Source organism: Triticum dicoccoides, chromosome 4B, assembly GCF_002162155.2.
Source record: "Triticum dicoccoides isolate Atlit2015 ecotype Zavitan chromosome 4B, WEW_v2.0, whole genome shotgun sequence".
Taxonomy (NCBI): Eukaryota; Viridiplantae; Streptophyta; class Magnoliopsida; order Poales; family Poaceae; genus Triticum; species Triticum dicoccoides.
In genome coordinates, this window is record NC_041387.1 from 88,938,057 (window position 1) to 88,947,132 (window position 9,076).

Below are 9,076 nucleotides of genomic sequence, written 5' to 3' on the forward strand. Positions count from 1 at the left end.
GGGGCTAAAACCCCACTGCTTGTTATATTCCAACTCGAAGGAGACTTGGCAGTCAGTACAAGTACATAAAGCGCACACGAGGCGCAAAAGAAAATTACAAAGGAAGGCACCCAAGAGGATACCCAACACTAGAAGAAAGAAAGAAAGAAACGGGAGAGAAGGCTGGTTTCAAAGACCAAACCGAAGCCCCCGGAAGCCGACACCTCCAGAGCGAGCCCCGCAAAGCAACTCGTACCACCATCGACAAAGAACCACAAACAGGCCTAGGGAGAAAATGACAGGCACCAAAGGGAAACATCACTGGCACGTACGAAGGGCGTCGGATAGCCGAGTTCGTGCGGCGACACCGGTGTGCCGCCGGAGAAGCCGAAAGACATCACGCCACCGAGACCGAAAGGCACGACACGGGTGTACCGCCACCGAGGTCGAAGGGTAGAGTGCCGCGGAGGCCACCCCCAGGATGTCCACGCAAACGTCGCTCGAGCCACTATGAAACACAACCCTATTAAAAAGGGGACACCAAAGTAGAAGCATACCAAGAATCGCCAATGGCGCGAACGAAGGGCGTCGGATAGCCGAGTTCGAGCGGCGGCACCGGTGTGCCGCCGGCGAAGCCGAAAGGCAACGTGCCACCGAGACCGAAGGGCGCAGTACTCGGTGTACTGCCACCAAGGTCGAAGGGCTGCATGCCGCCAAGGCCACCCCATGACGTCCAGGCAAGCTCCACCCGAGTCGCCAAGACGAAGGCCAGACGGGGATCAAAGTTAAGGTGAAGATGGAGCTGCTAGAGACGAGTCCACCCGAAGCAGAAGTAATCCAAGATGATGCCTCCAAGGAGGAAACGGCGTAAAGACGTCGACACCATCCAACTCAGGGAACCCCGGGTCAGGATCTAAGAGCATGGGGGTATGGGGACAATACCAAAAATCGACGCCTTCAAGAAGGAAAATGGCACCCGCACGCGTCATCGTCGCTGAAGATTTTCACTTGGCAGTGCCTGCATCTCCTCGCACCCGGAGCACGTCAGCCGCCCACCACCGTAGCCCATCAGCCGCGAGCTGAGATACGGGGTGCCGAAGAAGCAGCAGCACGCCGGGACGCCCTGGACGAGGCCCACCTGAACCCGCGGGAACAGGCCAGAGACCGGCGACGGCCTCGCGAAGGCAGCCAACCGGGACCCCACGCCAAGAGGCGTCGTCGACAAGCACTGATGCGGAAGTTTGGCTCTAAGGGAGAGAAGCTACCCACGACAAGGCCGCGCAGCAACCACCGCCGGGAGAGCCGCCGGCACCCCAGACCAGGGGCAGGCCCGTGTGGCCTGGCCAGATCCGGCCCGCGCGTCACGACCCAGCAACCTCCATGCACCACCGAACAGATCTAGGCCGCGCTGCCGAGAGGAGCGACCGCCGGAGAAGGGCACGACCACGCCGCGGTACGCAAAGGAGGCCAGCAGCGGGACGGAGCAGCCGGAGGGCGGGGCTTCAGGCATAAACAGATCTGGAGGTGGAAGGGGAGGGGAGCTCGCATGCCAGAGGGCAGGACCCCGCCGCCGTCGTCCGTCGCGCAGGGCTTAGCCCGGCGACCTCATCCGACGACGGCGAGAGCAAGGAGCGGCGGGGGCAGGTGGCTAGGAGGTGGCGGCGGGGGGCCTCCGGAGCCGCTAACCGCGCGATGGGTCAATTACGGAAACAGCTGGCCCCGATCCCTTTTATATGGACGCCCAGGATAAGCGGGTCGGGGGGCAAATGCTCTGAAGAATATTTTCGTTCCAGATCCTCTCTATCCCGCGGACGCCCCGAGCACTCCGCCATCGTCCCGAACCCCGCCACCCGATTGGATCTCGGCTGCCCTGTAAGAGCTCAAGGCGCCGCCCAGCTGCACGCCTTGTCGGACACGGACGAAGAGTCCCCGTGCGCGGAGAGTCCAGGTAGAAGTCTTGCTCGGGCACACGACTTTGCTGGACACAGACTCCACATAAAAGGTCTCAGAGACCTCCACGGAAGCACCCAATCCTCGTTTTAGGGCATGTTCTGATGTCCTCCACTTCTCTAAAACTTCTCTGATTCAGCTTCTAAACTTGGCTTCTCACTTCACATGGCGCTTCGAATTCGTTCGGCAGGAAAAGAGCTTCTCGAGCGCTCACAAGTCGCTATAGCAGGGTTTCAGCCCAGCTAGTGGGCCTGCAGGCCTGCTCGTCCCAGCTCAGGCTGGCTGGGAACAGCCCATTGCGGGGCAAAGTGCAGCCCACATGCGTAGATAGAGATAGAGAAAGGATGGCTGGACTGATTTCTATCCTTTTTTAGAGGAGCTATTTCCTGCGATTTTGTGGCTGTACAGAGAGCTATTCAGAGAGATTTTTTTAGTACTGTAGTGTTCAAAATATAGCACAAATATATTTCTATCCTTATTTTTTTTTTGAGCATCAGTACAGACACAAGCGCTCATATACACACGCATACACTCATTCCTATGAACGCACACACGCACACCCTACCCCTATGAGCACCTCTGAGAGACTGAGCCGGCATATCATCTTGAGATTTACGAAGCCACCGTAGTCGCCTCGTCGTCGACGGGAACGTCTCCTTCCACTGAAAGCGCATCACCGGAAATCCTGAAATAAATCTAGGAATAATGCGAGCACCAGGATTTGAACCCTGATGAGTTGGGGATACCACTGTCCACCTAACCAACTCAACCACAGGTTGATTCGCATCCTTATTCTTTTTTAGAGGAGCAATTTCCTGAGATTTTGTGGCTGTACAAAGAGCGTATTTTTAGAACTGTAGTGTTCAAAGTACAGCACAAAAGTATTTTTCAGAAGATCACAATGCTCTAAGGATTCCGTGTTTTTCGCCCCACCTGTGCTCAAGTAGACACTCAAAGAGGATAAGCACGTGTATGTGGATGTGAAGTATTTGCACCCCACCTCAAATGCTCCTGGTGAACAGTAAAATAAGAAAAAAAGTAAAAAAGAATAAAAATATTTCCGATTCTTTTTGTGGTAACCTTTAACAAATGTTCTATGTGCTTGCAAAAATCTATCATGAATGAACATTCCTGCAAGTCATGGTAAAAAAAAATGATACTCCAAAATGTTTATTGAATACTCCTTCCGTTCCTATATATAAGTCTTTTTCAAGATTTCAATAAAGATTTCAAGATTTTTTTAGTACTGTAGTGTTCAAAATATTTTATAGTGTAGATTCACTCATTTTGCTCCATATGTAGTTTATAATAGAATCTCTAGAAAGACTTATAATTAGGAACAAAGGGAGTAGCATTTTGGAGCATTTATTTTGTTTTCCTTTGCAATGACCTCCGCGAATGTCATTTCGTGATGAAAATTTTCAAGCATACAGAACATTTTTCAGAGGACACCACAAACAAAATCAGTTTTTTTTCTATTTTACTGTTCACGCAAGCTCATTTGAGCTCGGGAGCAGAAGAACACTTTTGCGTGTGTGTGCACTATGCCGCCTGGAGATACGCTCCTCATAGTTGCAACCTGATTGTATGAGGTAAAAGCACCCCAGATACCCTAACTTGCATGGAATGTGATGATTTAGTTCCAAACTTGTAAAATGTAACTCCAACATACCCAAACTTGCACTAGATGTGATGATTTAGTCCTCTGCCTATCACAGTGCAACAAGTGGCAGCCAGCTGGCCGGACAGGTTGTCACCTGCACTTTTACAAAAAAGCACCCTGCGTCTTGTCTAATTAAACCCTGCTACAAATCTGTCTGAAATCACGCCGTCACCAACTTCCGCCCGCTCGGACACTGACCCCGCCGCCGCCGCCGAGCTCTGCTTCCTCGTCGCGCGCTCCAAGGCCGAGGTTGTCGACATGCTGCGCAAGCACACCTACTTCGCCGAGCTCGGCCAGAGCAAGGGCGCCTTCGCCGCGTCGGCCACGCTCTCCGCGGTCCGTGCCCACCACCTCGCGCGCTGGGCACGGTTTGCCCCCTCCCTCGCCGCCGCGCGCGAGCACCTCTTCGACAAGACGGTCACGCCCAGCGACGTGAGCAAGCTGAACAGGGTGGTGATACCGAAGTAGCACGCCCAGAAGCACTTCCCGCTCTAGCTTCTGGTCGCGGGCGGCGAGAGCAAAGGCTTGCTCCTGAATTTCGAGGACGGCGCCGGCTAGGTGTGGCGGTTCCTCTACTCTTACTGGAACAAGAGCCAGAGCTACGTCCTCACCAAGGGCTGGAGCCGCTTCGTGAAGGAGAAGGGCCTTGGCGTGGGCGACGTCGTCGGGTTCTACCGCTCCGGCACCGGCAGCACTGGTGAAGGCACCAAGTGTTAGAAAATAAACCGTGACGCGTGCGAGTCCGTGGTCACCAGCGTGTGTGCGTGTGTATGTCTAGGTCTACACCGGACGCCGGTGCATGGCTGCGTGGATGCTCGAGTTCGAGCCGCAGTTCATTGGCGTCGTGCGCGCGTAGAGCTAGCTAGTTAGTTGGATACGTCGTGCGCGCGGCCGTATCAAGCTAGTTAGTTAATGTGTAGCGTGCATGCAATAGTCAGTTAGTGCATGCATGTAGATATCCGTTGGTTGCCAGCCGAGACGTACGCGTACGAGCGCGCATCCTGGGCGCTGGCGAGTGCGGATCGCGCGCAGCGGCCAGAGTGGGGGCGCGGCGTCGGCGGGTGAGCACTCGAGTATAAACTCCCCCCGGCCTGTGTATTCTAACGTGGTCTGTGCCAAACAGTTTGTGCTGAAGAAAATAGTAGGCCGTGCGAGCGGCCGAGGCGCCATTTGTGCGGCATGGCGTTTTCGCCGGAAACACGTTGTGCCCATCGTGTGTCTCCTTGTTCTTACTCCCACCTCCATATGTCCGTGTGTGTGAGACAGAGGTTCGCCCGGCGTTTGTGTCGCCGGAGACTACTCGGCGTTCGTCGCCGGACCGGGTTTGTCCCAACACCAAGCTCTTCATTGAGTGCAAGCTCCGACGGAACACCAACAGCGCCTCGCTCGTGAACCCCGTCGATCAGCAGGCGCCCGTGGAAAAGGCCGTGAGACTCTTCGGCATCGACCTTCTGACGGTGCCCGTGTCCTTGGCGGCGGCAGAGCAGGGGATGCCGAGGTGCAAGAGGGCCAGAGACTTGGTGAAGTCGCCGCCTCCGAAAGAGGCGTTCAAGAAGCAATGCATAGAGTTGACGCTAGCGTAGAGTTGGTACTATTAGCTCGATCCATCTCTTCTCTCCAGCTAGGCAGCGTTCTTTCTCGCATAATTCAGGTGGTAGATCTAGCTTAATTAGTCCCTTGTTGGTATCTATCAACTTTGTTTGTTTATTTGCCAGGTTGTTCATTCTCTGATGTAAATCTTGTCCTCCCAAAAGTGTATACTAATTAAGGAAGCCCTAGAAGGCAGCTTAGATCGTTCAACCGACGAAGAAGAGAGATAATAACATTTTGAATGTAGCATATCTCATCAGTTTCCTTATCAAAAATTGAAGCATATCCCATTTGGTACTAGAAGTATCTACGTATTTAGCATCCATTCTGACCTAGCTTTATTTTTGTGCCGTTTTATACACTAGTATTTATATGCACACTCTGAGACGTAATGTGATTGTTGTGTAGCTAAACACATTGGAAGGAGAAAAAGAAGCGGTGCAGTGCAGAGACAATGTTATGGCAGGCAGGGATGGAGCGCGCCCATGGCCGCATGCATGCATTCACATGCTAGAGACATCTGCTGCTGCAGATGATATTATAAACTTATCAGCAACAGAAGAGCTGCATGTAACGGGGGTTAATTAGACAAGACGCAGGGTGTTTTTTGTAAAAGTGCAGGTGAGGACCTGTCCGGCCAGCTGTCTGCCACTTGTTGCGCTGTGATAGGCCGGGGACTAAATCATCACATCTAATGCAAGTTGGGGTATAGTGAAGTTGCATTTTACAAGTTTGGGACTAAACCATCACATTCCATGCAAGTTAGGGTACCTGAGATGCTTTTACCTCCGATTGTATCATAGTATCTCCAAAAATAGATACCGAACCATCGGCTCTCATTTATACCCTATAAACGACAAGCGAGCTTGTACAAAAGATCGCTATGCAAAAAGCATGCACCCGTATAGCTCTGTAGATACGAGTTCAACATTTGTTGATCAATAAAGATAAATAGGGAGGACGCAGGGCTATTATTGAAAAAGGCTTTCGCCCCGCTTTATAAATAAAGCAAACCGCCACAAGACAAACAACCACAACAGGTCCACACACACACACACCACCCAAGTACCACAACAAAGTATTAAGGTTCTGCTGAGAGCACAGCTCAACAAGCCCAGAAGAAAGAGAAAAAACAAAGCCTGCCCAGTGCAGCGATCTAGTCAGGCTCCGGCGGAGGCGGCGGCGGAGGGGGCGACAGGCGGACGGCCATCGAGCGGAGATCGGCGATGAAGGCAGAGATGGCGTCCCGATCCAGGGGGCGGCTAAGCGGCCGCCAAAGCTGCAAGAAACCCGAGAATTTGTAGAGAGCATCAGTAGCGCGACGAAGAGGAGTACGCTGGATCACTAGCTTATTACGAACGGTCCAAAGCGTCCAGGCAAGGACCCCAACCTCGAGCCACCTAATATGGCGAGAGGACGAAGGGGACAATTGGAGTTCAGCAAATAAGTCCGGGAAATTGGTGTGGCACCAACTCCCACCGACAATCTCGCGAAAGCAGCTCCAGAGGAACCGGGCGGAGACGCAGGCGAAGAAGATGTGGTTGGAGTCCTCGGGAATAGCACAGAGGGGGCAGATAACAGTGTCCGGGTCACGGATCCACTGCCACATGAAGATGCGAATCTTCAGGGGGACGCGGACGGACCACACCATCGATAGGGGGAGGGGAGCGGAGGAGGGGGCAATGGCCAAGTATAGCGATTTGGTAGAGAACTGGCCCGACGGCTCCAGGTGCCAGCGCACAAGATCCTGATCCCCATCCACCACCGGCTCATGCAGAGCAACGCAGTCAAGCAACTCACGCCAGGCGGCGGATTCCGCCGGCCCAAATGGCCGACGGAAAGCGAGGCGCCCTAAGTCAAGAAGGGCCCTATCAACAGAGATCATGGGGACGACAGCGATAGAGAAGAGGGTGGGGAAGCGGGCCGCAAAGGGAGAGTCGCCGGCCCAGCGATCAAACCAGAAGAGCGTCGAGAGGCCGGACCCCACCGAGATAGAGGTACCAATGCGGAGCACCGGAAGAAGCTGGACGAGGGACTGCCAGAACTGAGAACCTCTCGATTTCTGGCAGAAGGCAAGGGGTTGACCACGCAGGTACTTGTTCCGGATAATGTCCAGCCAGAGGCCACCATGACCCTGCGTGATACGCCACAGCCACCGGGATTGAAGGGCAATATTCATCTGTTTAGAGCACATGATGCCCAATCCACCCTGCTCCCTGGGCTTGCAGATGTCAGGCCAGCTGACCATGTGATACTTCTGCTTGCCATGCTCGCCAGCCCAGAAGAATCGGGACTGGATTTTGGCGATCTCCTTATGGAGAGATTCATGGAGGCTGTAGAAACTCATAAGAAACAAGAGGAGGCTGGAGAGGGAGGAGTTGATAAGGATAGTCTGGGCCGCCTTGGAAAGCCACCTCCCCTGCCAGGGCTCGCATCTGGTCTGGAGCTTGGTCACGGAGGGGCGTAGGTCCGCGACAGAGAGGCGCGAGTCACTAATGGGCATCCCAAGGTAGGTAGTGGGGAAAGAGCCCAGGCGGCAATTAAGTCTATTGGCAATGGCCATAGACTCAGCGGGGGAATATGAAGGAAATATGCCCTAGAGGCAATATTAAAGTTATTATTTATTTCCTTATATCATGATAAATGTTTATTATTCATGATAGAATTGTATTAACCGGAAACATAATACATGTGTGAATACATAGACAAACATAGTGTCACTAGTATGCCTCTACTTGACTAGCTCGTTTATCAAAGATGGTTATGTTTCCTAACCATGGACAAAAGAGTTGTCATTTGATTAACGGGATCACATCATTAGGAGAATGATGTGATTGACTTGACCCATTCCGTTAGCTTAGCACTTGATCGTTTAGTATGTTGCTATTGCTTTCTTCATAACTTATACATGTTCCTGTAACTATGAGATTATGCAACTCCCGTTTACCGGAGGAACACTTTGGGTGCTACCAAACGTCACAACGTAACTGGGTGATTATAAAGGAGTACTACAGGTGTCTCCGAAGGTACATGTTGGGTTGGCGTATTTCGAGATTAGGTTTTGTCACTCCGATTGTCGGAGAGGTATCTCTGGGCCCTCTCCGTAATGCACATCACTATAAGCCTTGCAAGCAATGTAGCTAATGAGTTAGTTACAAGATGATGTATTACGTAACGAGTAAAGAGACTTGCCGGTAACGAGATTGAACTAGGTATTGGATACCGACGATCGAATCTCCGGCAAGTAACATACCGATGACAAAGGGAACAACGTATGTTGTTATGCGGTTTGACCGATAAAGATCTTCGTAGAATATGTAGGAGCCAATATGGGCATCCAGGTTCCGCTATTGGTTATTGACCGAGAATAGTTCTAGGTCATGTCTACATAGTTCTCGAACCCGTAGGGTCCGCACGCTTAACATTACGATGACAGTTATATTATGAGTTTATGAGTTTTGATGTACCGAAGGAGTTCGGAGTCCCGGATGAGATCGGGGACATGATGAGGAGTCTCGAAATGGTCGAGACGTAAAGATCGATATATTGGACGACTATATTCGGACTTCGGAAAGGTTCCGAGTGATTCGGGTATTTTTCGGAGTACCGGAGAGTTACGGGAATTCGCCGGGAGAAGTATTGGGCCTTATTGGGCCATACGGGAAAGAGAGAGGGGCTGCCTAGGGCAGGCTGCGCGCCCCCCCCAAGGCCTAGTCCGAATTGGACTAGGGGGAGGGGCCGCACCCCCTCCTTCCTTCCCTTCTCTCTTCCCTTTCCTTCTCTCCTACTCCTACTACATGGAAGGTCTCCTAGTTGGACTAGGAAAGGAGGGAATCCTACTCCCGGTGGGAGTAGGACTCCTCCCTGGCGCGCCCTCCCTTGGCCAGCCGCCCC

At 52.6% G+C, this 9,076-nt stretch overlaps 1 pseudogene; it reads left to right on the forward strand.

The window, feature by feature from the left end:
* Positions 1-3,753: 3,753 nt before the first annotated feature.
* Positions 3,754-5,175, forward strand: LOC119292544 (annotated as a pseudogene).
* Positions 5,176-9,076: the final 3,901 nt, after the last annotated feature.